The sequence below is a fragment of the Argopecten irradians genome, chromosome 1, assembly GCF_041381155.1.
Source record: "Argopecten irradians isolate NY chromosome 1, Ai_NY, whole genome shotgun sequence".
Taxonomy (NCBI): domain Eukaryota; kingdom Metazoa; phylum Mollusca; class Bivalvia; order Pectinida; family Pectinidae; genus Argopecten; species Argopecten irradians.
The window spans coordinates 22690084-22708733 of record NC_091134.1 but is presented as its reverse complement, the minus strand read 5'-3'; the positions used below and the strand labels follow the sequence as shown (position 1 = coordinate 22708733).

Genomic DNA, 18650 nt, shown 5'->3' with positions numbered 1-18650 from the left:
GATATCAAACAAGTACGATAAAAATGCAAACAAACTTTTTTATAATGGTTTGCATAATCATTACTTTGCTCCATTAGCAGTAATAGGCACCAATTGTAGCTCTAAAGACGACACCATTTTCTGTCTAAAAGTCTTTTGAGCTACAATATTGCAGCTAATATATATAAATCGACGATTATGATAATGATGATGGTGATGATGATGTTGTTGTTGTTGTTGTTGATGATTATGATGATGATGATGATGTGATGATGATGGTGATGATGATGATGATGATGATGATGATGATGATGATGATGATGATGATGATGATGATAATGATGATGGTGATGATGATGTTGATGATGTTGTTGTTGTTGTTGTTGATGATGATGATGATAATGATGATGATGATGATGATGATGTGATGATGATGGTGATGGTGATGATGATGATGATGATGATGATGATGATGATGATGATGATGATGACGATGACGATGACGACTACGACGATGAGTCCATGATGATAATGATGATGGTGATGATGTTGTTGTTGTTGTTGTTGTTGATGATGATGATGATGATGATGATGATGATGATGATGATGATGATGATGATGATGATGATGATGTTGTTGTTGTTGTTGTTGATGATGATGATGATGATGATGATGATGATGATGATGATGATGATGATGATGATGATGATGATGATGATGATGATGTTGTTGTTGTTGTTGATGATGATGATGATGATGATGATGATGATGTTGATGATGATGATGATGATGATGATGATGATGATGATGATGATGATGATGATGATGATGATGATGATGATGATGATGATGATGATGATGACTACGACGATGATTCCATGATGATGATGATGATGACGACGACGATTTGATATTCTCCCAACAGAAATAATCTGTCAAACTACACATGACGCATACATCTAGTAAATCAAGTTTTCCTTTACATTACCTCCTCTCATTGTGTCTCATGCGGACGTGTATCTTCCGACGGAAGTTTTGGTTCCCGAGATAATCCGAAGGTCTTATTCAAATACCACAAAATATACTCTAATATATAGTGTCGTATGTCGTCAGCTGGTATTAGTCATAGGAAGCCCCTAATCAAATTCTGTGTCACTCACTGGTTCGATCAATGCCTTATCGTATACAAACTCGATATATATATTGTGACCACTCATTCTTTAGTCCTAATCAATGCAATATTTAATTATTCTATATCTTAAAGTGAACAGTCGGGCAAGGATGGCTAAAGTCGGTAAAAATGGTGTGATGTATCAGTATATTTCTTATGAAATGGAAAAATAAAATCTCTCGCCAAAATCTGTCTGCGTACGAAGAAATTAATTTAAAAGTATAGGAATCCTAATACGTCCTCCCGGCTGACTATGTCCGTGGTTACATTTACACGCAGCCTCGCTTTCAATACTTTCAATTTTTCTTTACTTTAATGGTCAGAACTGGGAAACGTAAGCAGAACTTGGCCGTCGTATTAATATGTGAGAACTTTTGGAAGGCAATGAACGCATTTAGACTGGTTTTCTTTGCCCGATATTCACTTTAACCAATGCTTCATCCAATAATTACAAATTATCATTTTAACAATGAAATAATTATCAACGTAGTTCATAAAAATTCATAATGGCAGTAAATATATCGATCAGTTTACTAATGAGAAAATCGAGTCATTCGTTTCATGCCGCGTTAATGCCAGCATCTGAAACTCTGATAAGTGCTGATGCACTGTTGACTATCACACAAACGCTTGTAAAACAATGATAACCGCCGAGACAAGCGTTTGTAGTGCAATACACATTGTCTGTGGAATGTTTGAGAGGGGACACGCCCTCAACCTTATCAAAATCCTTTGTTTACAAGCGTTTGAGAGACCTAGCAGCGCACCTGTAGAATTAACCTCATGAGTCAACTCGGCCATCTGGTGAATCCATTGCTTATTCGAAACGGATGTAGATTTTTATCTGGAGATGTGAATGCTTCATCTTGTGACAGTTTCGACAAATTATTCTTTGGATAAATAGCAACCTTTCGGTAAGTGGTAGTCGTTTTTGTGGTAATAGTGACGATGATCACCGTGTTCGATTATCAGTCGACAAAAAATGTCCCCAAATCGATGTCACTTTCAGACGACAGTTTCAGATTACACATTCGTACCCTCTCACACAATTATATGCAATCATATTTCAAATATTATGTTTTATGCTGCTATGTAATATTGGTATTCGTATGACGTCATTTTATTTTGTCAATACTCTGTATTTATATTTTCCTGTGTGTGTATTGGGGAGGTCCTATAGCCTGATAGCTCTCACTAGGCCTTCTGTATCTGCTATGAAAACCACCTTGCAGCCGCGACTAGTGGCCGATATGTCTAGAATAGGAAGTGGTATCGCGAGTGGACCCATCAATACACTAATAACACAACACCACAGTTTTCTAGAGTATAAAGTTGGTAGTTATTGATAGTCTATTGAAACAACAACATACAAATATTAAACATTTTCCTGTTGATAATATACCCTTATCCTTTGTGGATTTCCTGTATGTATTATTTACTGATAGCATACAATACTTGCATGTGACCGTCTGATATAATGTTACATATGATGTAACAGTGATGATAATATAACTTATTAAATAATTGCACCATAGACTAGATACATAAACAGAAATACAGTGTTATATAATATAGCGGGTAGTGATAAATACTGTAGAGTCATCTCCTATAAGTAGATGGCCGCCGTCACCCCCTACCCCTTCAAAATGATAATGAGGTATCTGATATGCATGCATGTAATTTTACATAAGATGTTACAGTGATGGCAATAGCACTTAATTCTTGAATATATAATTGAATTGTAGACCTGATACATAATGATTATGATACATCGTAATAATTGAACAATACTAATTGGCAATCAATTCAAGGTTCGATTAAATTCAATAAATAAATGTAGATTACTTTCAAAATATAGACCAAAGAATAGATGTTATATGGTCGTAAAAAAGAGATCCCAAGACATCATGTTTTTCCATAAAGTATGAGTGTTTTTAGCTAACATAAGGCAGCACTTTCTAATTATAACTTTATTTATCGGGTAAGTTATAAATGTAAATATTCCTTACCCAGATACACAGTAGTCAGTATATCATATTGGGATTTTCGTTTATATACCATTATCTGTACTATCTTTTATAATCTAGGTCAATCTATGTTTACCATCATACACAACTTCATATAGATATATGTGATAATAATTTGGTAAGAGAATTTTAATTTGCTGTAAATGTGGTGACTCTAGAGAGTAGAAAAGTTTAATACTGAATTTCTTTTATACCGTATTTGACCCAATAAGCACCGGAATGCTTGAAAAAATGAAGGAGCATCAATGAAAGACCAAATTTAGGCTAACCTTTCACAAAACTCGTGCACAAAATAAGCCATTAATCTATTTAAACAAGAAGTCAAATAGAGAAATTTTCATTGTATCACCCTGTATAAGTTGAGGTAAGTGAAATTGAGGTCTCAAAAAGGAGTAAGGGCGCATATAGGGCCAGATGCTTATTAGGTCGAATACAGTAATTGATGGATGAAGAAGTTATTGGGTGCTTATTGGAAAATTGAAAATGCCATGTTTGAATCGTTATAAACATATTTTGATGTAGATACTTTTAAATTTCTTATAGTAGATGTATGCAATTTCATCAAAGGTCCTTCTGAAGATGGATATTTTAGAGTATAAAAGTACTAAAATATATTATGTGACAAGTATTTGTGGTAGATATAGGTGATGGGGAAGGGAGTTCATGTTGAAGGGTGTCAGAATAGAATAATAAATAGGGGAGGGGACATAAGGTGATTGAGACCCACTAAGTACAAGTTCCTATATATGTGGTCATGATGCCGAGGAGCTGTCACAGTACATTGTATAAGTATATCCATATAGACATGATCCCCCTTCCCCCATAGTGCCGCCGCAGCGCCCCCCTAAGTCAAGGGTACGCAACCCTTGCGCACCCCGATTCCGTTTACCTTCTCCATGGTTGAAAGGGATTATGTCATATTTTTTTGTTTCACAGGATTTAGAATGATGTATATGTGACATTTAAATTGAAATTTGATAATAAAGTACATCAATTCAGTGATATAAGTAAGCAATTTAGATATATATATTGGGTTTATTTCAGACAAAGTGTTATTTTAGTGAACTGTACACAGCCTTCCCTATGTGCAGACCTCCGGGTTGCTAGAATGTAATCATTGTTTAGGATCTGAGTCACTCGTTCCTATCATAAACCTCCCCAATTTAATCAGGTTTAGAGCAGCTTTAGATTTCAACTAAGACACATTTTACTACTGCACCAGGCTTGCCATATAGGAATAGCACAAATGCATTGCTTGTTAATTTACGGAGATGATTATAAAAATTATCCTGACGGTATTTTTTAAGACTGTTACTCCCTATCTGGTAATCCCTATCAAACCTGTATTATTTAGTCTGAGCCATGAACCCTCCGGGGCTATTTCAGCCCATATAATTGTTGAATGTGGAATTTAAATAGTTGATGTGGGATGTCTAATGGTTAAATTGTACTTCTTTATCTCGTTCTGAAAAGCCTTAAGGTTCTTAGGAACAATCCTGGTATATTGAGAGCTGGAGATTGTAAGGTGTTGTAGTAATCTTATGTAAAGTATTAGTAGCTAGCTGTCCACTGTGACAGGCCCATACAAAATCTGGCCTAGGGGCTGATTATAGTGTTGGTATGTGTGACCTTGAATGTGACCTTCACACATTAATATAGTAACATACACATATGTACAGATGTCACATTTTTTTTTTTTGATAATTAAGCATGTAGGACTTTTATTTTTTACCACTAGTTTCATTAAGAATTGGTGTTTTGACTGAAGGATCTATATAAGCATCACAATCTTTTCTTGGATGTATTGGTAAATAATTTGGTTTTAATCATGAACGTATACCGGTTGGAAATCTAGAGTTTGTACATGGAAACTTTTTGGTCTGATTAGGAAAATATTATTAGTAGGGTACTCAAAATTGGTAAAATGTGTATATAAAAGACCATACATGGTAAGCATAAGAGGCCTATTTTAGACCCCAAATGTACCCCACAAAAAATGAATGGTAGGTACACAAAATAAGCGAACACCTTGTATTGACACGATTACAGTAATCATTATTTATCACATATATTATTACATCTAAACACACACACTTCCTTAATGTGAGCTGTCTACCGCCTATTTATGGTAACCGTCTTTAGTGACATTTTATGGAAGTTCCTTGTCATTGTACACCATGGTACTGGCCATATACCTTACATTTGTAACAGAACAATAATTATACCAGAACATACCATAGGTATTACCTACTAGTAGTACGTAGGTGTTATACCTATGTCCAGGTAATGTTATGTATATAGGTGTTGGGAAAGGGAAGGAGGGGGGGGGGGGGCACCTGTAATGGATCAAAAACTAAGTCAGGTGTGAGACTAAGTAAAACAGTGAGGACTTTGTTAAAGATGTGTAGAAGAACATTGAAAATACACATGATTCCTGTCGAGTGTATACATTGTAGTTATAAATACCACCATAGAACATACCGGTTCATAATACTATTAATCCAGACCTATTTATGTATTTCTGTTTTGGAAAGTAATTCATGCAGACAGTTTTGTTTATTTTGATATACCGTATTTGACTCTATATATATGTAATTAATGCTCTAGAGTCTCAAGTGGCCCTCCCACTTTTCAAAGCCTCAATTATTTACCTTCAATTTAAATCTTTATTAATGCAAAATGGAAAAACCATAACGTTATTTATTTTGCTTTTTTAACAAAATTGCAAATTAATTTGTAAGTTATTGTATGCAATAATTTTGTCAAATGTTTGTGGTCTCATTGAGCATGAGGGTGCTAGTGGATTTTTACATCCCTGAAGCACCCCTTTCTTTTCTGAAAATAACCACCCATGATGCTTTTTGTGTGTAGTATATGTTATATATAGAAACCATGTTATAATTATATGCTGAAAATTCTGACCTCTCTTTGAAAAAATGACACGAAACAAAAGCTTGTACATTGATCAGGCTTATATCAATATGAATTAGGAATAAATGAAATCTGATACTTGTTACATGTATCTTTGAAAAAGCAAGAAAAGAAGGCATGCCAAAACACAATAATATCAAATGTGTGGACAAATATTTGTTATGTAGCTATAGAATGATGATGAATCAAAGGTTCTATGGAATATAGAACTGATACGTGAGCAAACGCAAACGAAAAGTCATGCAGAGTTCGACGCAGCTGTATTAAAAATTATCACAGTATTAAATTATCCCTTGTTTAAGTATCTTTCCAAAGAAGGAACCTTCAAAAATCGAAATGCTTATTTTATAAATGATACCAATTACATGTCTGGTAATAAGCCCATCCTTACTAGTCTATTGAATTACAAAAACCTAATAGAGAAATGCCATTAAATATTGTCCAATATTATTTTCTACCCTGACTTGTGTGGTTCTCTGGTTTCAGAAATATTGTACCAATGCATTCCATACATTGTTCTGGCTTTGATTGTTATGTATTAGGCCTTGCTCTACACCACTATTACAATGGAACGAAAAACAAAATAAAACCAAGCTTTGCATTAAAAGTTAATGTATTGTCTCCATGAACATCAAGACTCCTAAGATATATTGTAGTAGCTGGTGGCTGTCTCACAGTTACTAAACAACATTTATACTGTATTCTCCATAATTAACGCCCAATCCCCATATAAACACCCCTCCCCTCTTCTAGAAGAGGAGTTGAAGTTTTTTAATAACGCCCTCCCCCATGGATGCTTTTGACATCAGCATTGCATCCCATGAACTTAATTTAAGAGTCTTTCACGCGTTAATCTTGATTAAATAGTGCATCTTAAGGGGAGAAAGGCATATAAAATATGCATGCTTACTGTGACAGATTAATGTGTCAAGAGTAAGGAAAGTCCCCTAATAAGCACCGGGTTTGTTACAACTCTTTAGTGCCCTGGGTGCTAATTACAGTGAATACATTAGGAGAATTTTCCATGCAATATTCCTCTGTGTTTTTATGTCTTTTTGTGTGATTAGGACACTTGAAGTATGTATTTCTTAACTGTATTAACATGTTTCACTGTATAACTAAATTTTACAATTTTTTCAAAAATTGTATCGCTATGGATACCTTGAAAAAGATTGTGTAATTTTGATTCAATACCTTGATCTGCTTTCAGTTTTCAAATCCATTGAAATATGCCAATAATACAGAACCTGATTTGATGTATTGCCCACTTACCAAATCTAAGATATCGTCAATTCTCATTAAAACCTTCAATGTAGATTTAAGTGGTTTTGATTGGCTGAATTACCTACATTTTATCCTATTCATACACATTATATGTAGCGCTTGAATGGATGTCGTGCTGAGAGCTGTTTCTGCACAATGGTGAAAACCCCACCGAACATGATCAGTTTCCTTGATCCAGAGATAATACTGTATTATCAAAATAAACTTAATAGAGGGGTGTGAACATCATAACAAAAACAACATCTACACAATTTATAAAAAAAGTTCAGATGTGTCTTGTTTAAAGATTTCAGAAGTCTGTGATGTTACATCTAAAAATATGCCACATTGCAGGAAGTTTGTATAATCAGACAAAGGATATAGAAGTCCGACATCTACCCCCTACTGCATACAGTCGACTAAACATTGTAGGGAGTGTCATATAGTCTAATCCAAGAGCTGACTTGTTATAGTCCTATTAAGTGTTTTTACAGGTTTTTTATGCCCTTTATATTTGTTTCAGTGCTTTATTTATCATGAGGAATGCACAGAATCTGTTTGGAGATATGGATTACATTTGTCAAATGGGAAATTATACTTCTAGATTAAATATATTTATCATGCAAGTAAATGCAAACAGATAAAAATGTAAAAAAAAACATTGTTCTGACATATCTTTTATTGTTGCACATATATCCCTTGTCTCTGTACTGTTCTTTGACAATCTGTAATTGTTCTTAGAATTTCTCGTTAATTCATGCTGAACTTAATCTGTCGATAGATGATTTTCTTGATCCTCTATACTTATAAGCATTAAACTGCCTTTTGGGGGATTTATGGTCTTTTAATTCTACCAAGATCGCAGACAAATTGAACTTTTTTCATCCTCCTTCTAAGACCTCCTGTCCTTGAAAGGTTTTGCAAATTATCTACCCTGTTCTTTGATTTCTAATTACTTCCCCTTTTTCGTCCTTAGAACTTGTTGTTAACCATAGATCGCCACCCTTCAATCTTATTTTGTACATATACTGTATATTATTTCTTTATTTCCGTTGAATTGTTATCTCCCCTGGCCTTGCATTTCATTGTTAATCATCTCCCATGGTATTTGCTTTTTTCTCTCTCCTTTCATTTCATTGTTAATTGTCTCCCCTGTGATTTGTTTTCTCCTCGTTCCTTTCATTTCATGGTTAATTATCTGCCCTGTTATTTTTTATTTTCCTCTTTTCATGCATTTCATGGTTAATTATCTCCCCTGTTATTTGTATTGTATTTCATTGTAAATTATCTCTCCCTGTTACTTGTTTTCTCATGTCCTTACATTTCTTTGTTAATTATATCCTTTGTCATGCATCTGAATGAATTCATTAATTAAATTTTTTTTTAAATCTTTACTATACATCAGCTATTTTCAGGTTGTGCTGTGTCGCTATATGATTTGTTCGTTTCAGTTAGATGCATTTTATGTAAGTTTGCTGTAGTTATGAACATTTACCCGAGTATCTGGCTTTCCTGTAAATATAGAAGTCTGCTTGCATGTTTTGCAATATTAACAAAAACTTGAAAAACACGGTACGTATGTAATGCGGCCTGACGTAATCAGCTTGCTATACTTTGTAATAAAACTGACACCGTTTATTATGTACACATCCTATCATCCTGTAATCATCCGCCTGGTAAATAATACAGGTAAATATGTACAAGGCTCTGCTACCTGTGTTGAATAACATCCAGGCATTTCAAAATACACGGATGTTATACCTTAGTATATACAAAACAATTGCCATGTTTGGACGAAAACTGACACCCCCACATCCTATATTTGTGTGTGTAAGCTCTGGCCCAGATGTCTACACAAGATTAGTATTAGTTGTAGACCTGTTAGGTTTTAAGTCCAGGAATGTGGAATTTAATCTTCCCCTCTTGACCCAGAATAGGTGGTAGACTTGAACAGAGCAAACAATTGTATACAAAGCAATAGCCTACTGTGTCAATAGTCCTTATGTAAATATGTTTGTCTCTGTCAGTATGGTTTGTCAACACTTGGATAAGGTCAGCACCAAAGTCCATCGTTAGGCCTAGGTCTCCTGGCCATCTTAGTGTTCCATTATCGTTTAACGGCTTAGATATGTTCATTGTGATTCAACATAGATAAGGTATCTCGGTCAGCATTAAGGTCATGTAAGAGCTCCTAAGCCAATAGGCGGGTGTGATGGTCATCATTGGTCCAAATTATACTCCAATAAACCATGCGTGATTGACTAAGGTGTTGTTCAACACGCATTCATTCTGCATTATTTAATCTTTTCGGCAATTCATTATGTTGGGTATTTTTCCAAGCCACCCATAGCATAATCTTCTGAATGGGAAAACAATCCTACTTAGGGACATTTCATCTGTCAATCCAGTTCTTCTATAGTTATGAGTTGATCTTCACCACATTCTACCCGACCGAGGAGTCTATTATCACTAAGGCTTCCAGATATCGGGTGGCCAATTTCACTATAAGGTCTTTTGCCATCATTCCTGTAGCAAACAAAGCTGTGGTCATTATAAGTTGTCCACCAATGTCCAGGTAGTATACAAATCCTGTGGGTAGTGATCTTATCTGAACTTTACCTGTCCAAATCTCACTCTGTAAGTTTACATATCTTAGGTTATTGGATTTGTAAGATTTATGACTTTATTCCAAGGTTTGATTATCTTTTCTTTGAACTTAGCTACTTGTCCAACTTCAAGGCTCCATGATACAACCTTGTTGTAAATGTTGGAAGCATGGCAGATTGTTTCTACGATAAATGCAAATATCTAATGCAATTTATTCATAATTGCATAGAAAAAGTGAAACCACAATACAGGATTAAAATAAGAAATCATTTTTCAGTTTTTTGATAGTGTCTCATGAAATGTATAAAAAAAAAAAAACCAGAAATGCATTAGGGGGTACTTATTGGGTTGAATACGGCAGTATGTTTTAATAACTAATTGTGCTTATAACAAATTATATGTATTTTGTTGGGCCCGCACGTTCGTTATATTCCGTGTTTTACTATATAGAATGTTTACATGACTGTATCTCACTTGAACAGGTAAGTATGTGTGTTTTAATCCTCAAAATAATGTCCACCTTTACCAGGAGGTGGTAGATGATGTAAGCGATGTGTCAAACTGACATCTTATAAAGGGGATGTTACATAAGATTTAGGTGTATTGCATTACAGCCCTTATCCACTTAAAACACGAGAGGTCACCAGAAAGTTTTGTACAAATCTGCCACAAATATGTAAAAAATGAAAATCGTTTTTGCTGAAATTTGATCCTTAAGGAGTTTAAATAAGTATCTCGGTTTTAAAATACAGGATAGTTGTATGCTATGAGTTGGTTCATACTGACAGAGAAGACCGGCTGATGAAGGGTGTGAGTTTCCTGCCCGTAGAGGGCGACACTTCCTTTTTAATTACTCATCGCTTAACAAGTCCTTGAGGGACGGCGTTTTTCTCATCAGATTTAACTGCTATATTTTACAGTATCCAGGAATAAGTCAATAAGTTTCTGTTCTCACATAAACATTTGATTGGTATAAAAATTGAATACCATGATTTATCAAATTTGAGTGAAAAAAATATTGGCGTTGCAACGATGAAATTTTAGAAAATATTGTAAACATTACATTTTATGTCCAAGATTTCATCAGTTCTCTCTTTGACTCAGGAGACATAAGATATACTCTTATTGCCTCTTGTAAGTTTCGAATTGTAAAAGATAATGTGTATCATACACGAAAAATGTAATGAGTAGACGACTAAGAGTCATTTTAACCTTGACCAAAAAGTCAGTATTCAAGAACAGTTCACACACACAGTGGTATGTGACATGATATTATTAGTCCCTTTGGATATACAGAGGAGAAGTCTTATAGTAATCAACTATTCAACACTTCCCTAAAAAATAAACCAGTGTTGTGCAGCTTTAACCTACTCCAGTAACCCTTTAACCTGGGAGTGTGATTATCGTAGGATTGTGTCGGTAGTTATACTAGTCAGGCATGACCCATTCCAGTGTATTGTCATCACTGAATTATCCGGAAATTTTACTGCCAATTGTAAAAGGTCAATATTCTGAATCAAACGTTGTCGACCTGCTAGCACTTCCGGCCAATTAAAAGTTAGGGTTTATTTGAATGTTAGCAAATAACTTAGTGATAAGTTGAAGATCTCGATGGACTCTCAAGTTTATACCTTATTATGTACATATATGGGGAGAGGGTAATTACCTGTACCTCAAGAGTCCATTGAGGTGCTAGGCCAGTGGTAAAATGTTTGGCACATATAGATAACCCATTGTAGAACTGTGGCCCAGAGTTAGTGGATCTTTATGTCAGACACCTTAACCACTTGGCTATTTATAAGTAACTTGGATATGGAGGAATAGTCAATATCAATATTGTTGTGCACGCACTGACCACTTGGCCATAGAAGCATATAGAGGTGCAGGGAGGGTGGTAGAATGTTGAACACTCAAACATTTAGCCAAACCAGAAATAGAGGGCTAGCATAGTGGACATTCATTTTACCCTACAATCACGGCCTACTACAAGAGATTCTAAACAATTACCACTAATTTACCTGACAATTTCAGAGGCTATTCTATGGTACAAGTTTTCAGAAATTTTTGCTTATTTCATTTTTGTATATGTCATCACAGCAATTAATATTATGTGATTAAAATTTTCCACTGTGTTAAAATTTTATTTTTACAGAAAAAGTATTTTTACACGAGCATTACATCTAATGTGTACCAATATACGTATATGTATTCTCACTTTGGCCTTGGTACAATTATGAACATGCTTTTAATTAGGACAGAACGGAAATAAATCCTAAGGTTTCAGGAAGATGTGCATACTCGGAAGATAATACTTGATACACACAGGTGGTCTTATAATTATACCGTGAAACGCTTTAATTTGATACGTGACTGTCCACAGCATAAGATAGGTTGTGATGAGGAAGCACTTACACTGTAAGAAAATATTTCAACTTAAGATCTATAGCTACTTTAGAATTCTTGCCTCTTTGGTTCAGATGAAAAACATTCTGTAGGCTTAGTTATAACAGATTAAAATGTGCTGTAAATTCCCATGTCGTTGGGTTTATAGACAGAATCATATTTCTCATTATATTGTTGTGTAATAAACAAAACTTGATCTTTGTCTGTTTATGAATATTGTGCATATTGTACATATCTTTTCATTGCACATTGGAAATCTGTCAGTATTAAAGCTGCATGTATTTCACATTTGCATGGAATCTGCTATGATGAGGCCAAGTAGTTTTTTAAGTGTCAGACATTCTGTCAACATGCACTTGAAAAGAGTTTCTGCAATCACAAGGAGATACAAAACAAACTTACTACAGTCTCCCAAAACAATCACATACATTATAACATAATTATACAGATGACACATTTTAGGTCAGTCCACCTTGATGTAGCAAGTTCAGAATCCACATGGAACTACATTGTATTACAAGGTTTATTTACAACTCCAACATGTACATCTTCTAAGATAGATGTAAACCAAATATATAAACCAAAACATAAAGGATCTAATATTTGTTGATTGGACGAAAAGCTAAAGTAAACCTGTGTGACTGCTGCCATGCAATAGTAAAATGTCAAGACCGCATGCTGTCACAGTCAAAATTTCTCTTGTAGTGTTTAAAAAAGATGAAAAGAAATATACTTCCTGTAACAGTTGGTTTGATTTCATTTGTTTAATGTCCTATGAACAGCCAGGGTCATTTAAGGATATGCCAGGTTTAGATGGTAGAGGAAAGCCAAAGTACCCAGAGAAAAACCACTGACCACTTTAATTACCAGAATTACGTCCCTGAGATGGGGCTGTTGCAGAGATTATATGAAGAAAAGATTGAAAATTCAAAAGATGTTATTATTAATTATAAAATGTATAATATTTTGTACAAGATAAACTATGCCTTTAGAAATTTAAAACGAAGCTGTGAAGTGGTATCGGAAGTGATTCATACTGAAGTAGGGGTCTAATATACGTGCCTGGAGCGAGCCCCCTCTTAGCGATTTTCTTACAACATCTACTTGACTTCTATCAGGATATGTGTGGTTGCTATTAAACATAAGTTACACTAATAGTTCTTAACTTTATTGTAATTTTATGTATATTTTGTCTCATGTACACATATGATCAAGGTTAAAATTTGAATTTAGAAAGTTTCAAAATCTTGTATGATAGCTTGAAAATCATTTGTTGGAATCCAGATTTGTTTTCATCTGGCCAACTGTATTGTCTGGAGACAACTACATATGTTGCTTAATATTCAGAGTTTATAGTATTGTCTGACTGAAATGTCACACCATGGATTTATAGTGTTGTCAGACTGAAATGTCACACCATGGATTTATAGTGTTGTCAGACTGAAATGTCACACCACAGATTTATAGTGTTGTCTGACTGAAATGTCACACCACAGATTTATAGTGTTGTCTGACTGAAATGTCACACCATAGATTCAGTGTTGTCTGACTAAAATGTAACACCACAGATTTATAGTGCTGTCTGACTGAAATATCACTCCATGAATTTATAGTGTTGTCTCACTGAAATGTCACATCACAGATTTACAGTGTTGTCTTACTGAAAAAGTGATGCACATATAAACCATGCATGAAAACACTTCACAGACTTGCACACTATTTTATAATGTTGAAATTATGCATGAAAGATTCCATTCATGACATCTCTGAAAGGAGCTTGTAGTCGGCTAGATATTTGCCCTACAATCTTTCAAATGGAATGATTTATCTAAAACAAGTTTAATACAACACTTGTAGTGTATATTTCATCAATGTGATGTTGCAATACAGACAAATTGGGTGTTTCCATGGTAACATGATACATTTTAATCTTCAATTGTAATTTGATGACTCTGCCACCTTGTCTGTGTATAATTCTTTCTGTCTGAGTTATCTCCCCTGTCAACCCTTTATCATCTTGTGTACATGCTTTCCTTATGTAACGCTCTATAATTAGGTAGACATGTTCTTAGGTTCAAAACATGACTAGAGGTTCTATTCAGAAGATATCATGCTTACATCATGGAGTTTTAATTAAACTTCAGTTTTTTGTGCTTCTCAATATTAGTGTTTAAAGAGACGGTTGGTGTGGCTTATACATGGTATCTGTCACAGAGCTGTGCTGAGGGAGTATCAGGATGGCTCTTTGGCTCAGTTGGTAGAACTGCTGATTTTATCACGCAGGAGACCAGGTTTGATTTCCGGGCTCAATAGAAATGTTCTTCTGCATTGTATACATAAAATTTGGTTTAAATTCCGACCTATTCAAATAAAAAAAGGCTCATTGAACAAAGAATAGGAAAAAATTCTAAATCTTTATATTCTTAAAAGTTGAAAACCTGTTGTGGAGTTCCAGCTAATACCACTATTCAATATATCATAAATATATATATATATATATGTATATATATATATATATACAACAAGAGCATGTACCTATATGTGCATGCAATGTAGTACATTGGTACAAAATGTGTAATACCATGTTTGACATTACACCTGATCCGAAAGGTCACCAGGTGAACCTTGAAATATTCCTCTGAAAACGATACATCTGGATTATGATGGATATCTTCTATGTGTGGATGGAGGTTAGATTTATGAGACATGGGACATATGCTCCACTTGATTGAGTGTGACCGAAATCATACCTGTGAAATATGATACACAGATATAGCACCTGTGTAAAATCATACACATGAATGACTCTTACTTTTGCCAGATGAAAAATGTTCACCCAGTTGGAATTCTTTAGGTTTTGGGACTTTATGTCCCTCTGTTTAGACATGAACATAGTCTGTATAAGTAATATATAGGTGCTTGGCAATAAGCACTGTTTGGGCCAGGGAGGACAATGTCAGTATAATGTCTGCTTCTGAATCTCTTTGGTAGTATACCCTTAAGTGAGATATCATTGGGCAGTGTGCTGGAACCAACAACACAGGACCAAGTTAGGATTCCTGTTGGATGTCTACAACAGCATAAGTTTCAGTGAGAAAATGTCAATGTGATGCGACTACGTTGGGTTTCCTGATCAATGTCTTTGGTAGCATGCTTCAGTGAGATGGCAGTATAATGTCAATGTGATGTGACTACGTTGGGTTTCCTGATCAATGTCTTTGGTAGCATGCTTCAGTGTGATGGCAGTATAATGTCAATGTGATGTGACTACGTTGGGTTTCCTGATCAATGTTCTTTGGTAGCATGCTTCAGTGAGATGGCAGTATAATGTTAATGTGATGTGACTACGTTGGGTTTCCTGATCAACGTCTTTGGTAGCATGCTTTACTTCAGCGTTGGCCCAAATTGGGCTTCATGCTGGAACCAACAAACTGATGGTTAGCTTTAAATGTAGAATGTTGATACACCTTAGCCACTGAGCCACCACTGTAAAATATACACTTTACAAGGCTATTATTTTGTACTTTTGAACCAGACATAAAAATTGGGTTCTGTAAAGAAGGGTGCTACTTTAAAACAGAGAATTCAATGGATAATGAAATAATGATGACCAGATGTGCCATATGGTTTATACACTATAGCTAGTGTAATGTCCTAAAACATCTCAGGCCTACTATTAACAAGTCCCTGTTAACGTTGCTTACTGTAAATCCACTGTATTTTTGCCTTTTCCTACAAGTATATATTGCATACAATTGTAAACTTGAAAATTAGATAATTATTTCGATGAAATTTAGTTATGTTCATGTTGGTTCCATTACTCTTTCTAGGTATTAACTTTCTGAAAAAATACTATTGTACATTCAATAAGTGTTTGAGTATGAGTAGCCAGGTTTAATTTGTTATTGGTCACTTTCTGTAGATATTGGTGGTTTTGAAGGTCACTTACTAAAATACCAAATAGAGCCGTTTATATAGGTCTGGGTATAGTTAAGAAGAGTACACTTTATATTCCTTGAGAAAAATACATTAACTCTGTAACAGTCTACAAAACTACTTTAAATACATGCATAAGATCAGACTCAAACGTGCTGACCTCATCAGAATCTTTAGAAACAAAATAATTAAACTGAATGGTCAGCTAGAACAAGTAAAAAGTAGTTACTTTGTTAACATAGTTTTGTCTTGATTAACATTAACTATGATGTGCAGGTTTTACTTGGTACTAGAAAAACCCATTACAATTAATTAATGTGGGCTTAACAAACTCGGCCAATTATACCTAAAGCAAATGGATGAGGCAGGAAAGTGTAAGGTTTGATGCTGACCTTATCGAATTGAGATCTTTTAGCATCCTCGATACACTGGGGCTTATGGTCACTTCCGATCCTACAACCATAAGTGACCTGCACTTGGATATCTGATGTTTTTTGGAAGCATGCTGGACTGAAAATAATAGAATCTGTTCCCCCCTCTGCCAATCTTTAGAATTATACTGCAAAATTGTATCTCATGTTATAAAAATTTTGGAACTTGCCTGAAAAAAAACCTAAAATTGCATGGTGGATCAAAATTACATTGAATTCAGGTTTGGTCCACCTCTGTGCCTCCCAGTCCTAACTAACCCCCTCTTCTCGATAATATTGATATTTCATATCATATATCCTATTCATCCCCACCCATCCCCACTTACCCCCACCCCCTTCCCCTTGTTCATATTGGTATTTCCTATCCTACCCACCCTACCCCTCCCCACTTACCCCCGCCCCCTCTCCTTGAAAATATTGATATTTCCTATCCTACCCATCCCCACCCCTTCCCACTTACCCCTACGCCCTCTCCTTGTTTATATTGATATTTCCTATCCTACCCATCCCCACCCCTTCCCACTTACCCCCACCCCCTCTCCTTGTTTATATTGATATTTCCTATCCTACCCATCCCCACCCCTTCCCACTTACCCCTACGCCCTCTCCTTGTTTATATTGATATTTCCTATCCTACCCATCCCCACCCCTTCCCACTTACCCCACCCCCTCTCCTTGAAAATATTGATATTTCCTATCCTACCCATCCCCACCCCTTCCCACTTACCCCTACCCCCTCTCCTTGTTTATATTGATATTTCCTATCCTACCCATCCCCACCCCTTCCCACTTACCCCCACCCCCTCTCCTTGAAAATATTGATATTTCCTATCCTACCCATCCCCACCCCTTCCCACTTACCCCTACCCCCTCTCCTTGTTTATATTGATATTTCCTATCTTACTCACCCCCACCCCTCCACACTTACCCCCACTGCCTCTCCATGCTTATATTGATAAGTTTCTATCCTAACCCTCCCTACCCCACCCGGATTTGATTGACTTTTTGCTGTGTAAGTCTTGTACCCTGTACAACAGTCTTTCAATGCTATTAACAAATTAGAGGTGGTGTATATGACTATGTAAAACAGAAATAGTTCAATTTCCCTCAACCAATGAAACGCTAATCATATAATGCAATTCATCTGGACCTCATTAGGGAATGCTCGCTAGACTGAAGATACTGGATAAAAATATGTTTGATATTATCTTCTAAAACTACCAAAATACCACCTTTCAAAAAATCATATTCTCTGAAAATACAAAAAAACTTTAAATTTTGAATAAGAATTTTTATTTAACGAAAATTGAGAAGTATTTCAATTAGCAGTTTTGCTAGGTTTTTTTTTCTGTGATATTGACCTAGTTTTCTGGTTTAACTGTGAAGAGTGTAGTACAATAGAGGTCTATATACTGGCCGTGTGTACCAGTGATATACATGTGTTACACACTTATGTGTATAAATACTAGTCCCTTCATCCATCATATTCTCGTTAGATCACTAGGATGTTTACTTTAATTGTTCGAGGCTGATGATTTACGATGACTTGAAGTGTTGGAAAATTTGTAAGTCGTTTCCCTATTTAATTATATGACAATTACTTTTAATGTATAGCATGAAAATATATGTACAGATTACATTGTAATTATATTAATTTATTACCTAAGTCTTTTTAATATTAGCAAAACAATACATAAAAGATAATTTCATTGTTAAAGAGATACATTGTTGTAATTGTAAAATCCAAAGTTAGCTGTACAAAAAGTTAGGATAATTTGAAGTAACTCTGTGAGTGTCTTTAAACGTGATTAAAACTGCTCGTGTTTATACCTGTAAACAGATTTTTGACATGATTTGTGCTATATATATATATCCTCTGAACAGGTAAGAATGATGCTATAT

The 18650-nt window shown here is 35.1% G+C and overlaps 1 protein-coding gene across 6 annotated transcripts in view; it reads left to right on the top strand.

Moving 5' to 3' along the window:
- The first annotated feature begins 1841 nt into the window (after positions 1-1841).
- The window catches only part of LOC138321170 (uncharacterized), a 57510-nt gene continuing 40701 nt past the window's right edge, over positions 1842-18650 (top strand). The window contains exon 1 of one of the 6 annotated variants that reach the window (XM_069264665.1): positions 1842-2064. The gene's annotated coding sequence lies outside the window, so the exon portion shown is untranslated. Of the gene's footprint in view, positions 2065-18160; positions 18314-18650 lie in introns of those variants that run through there. The other 5 variants (XM_069264648.1, XM_069264680.1, XM_069264673.1 and 2 more) reach the window with 5 other exon arrangements.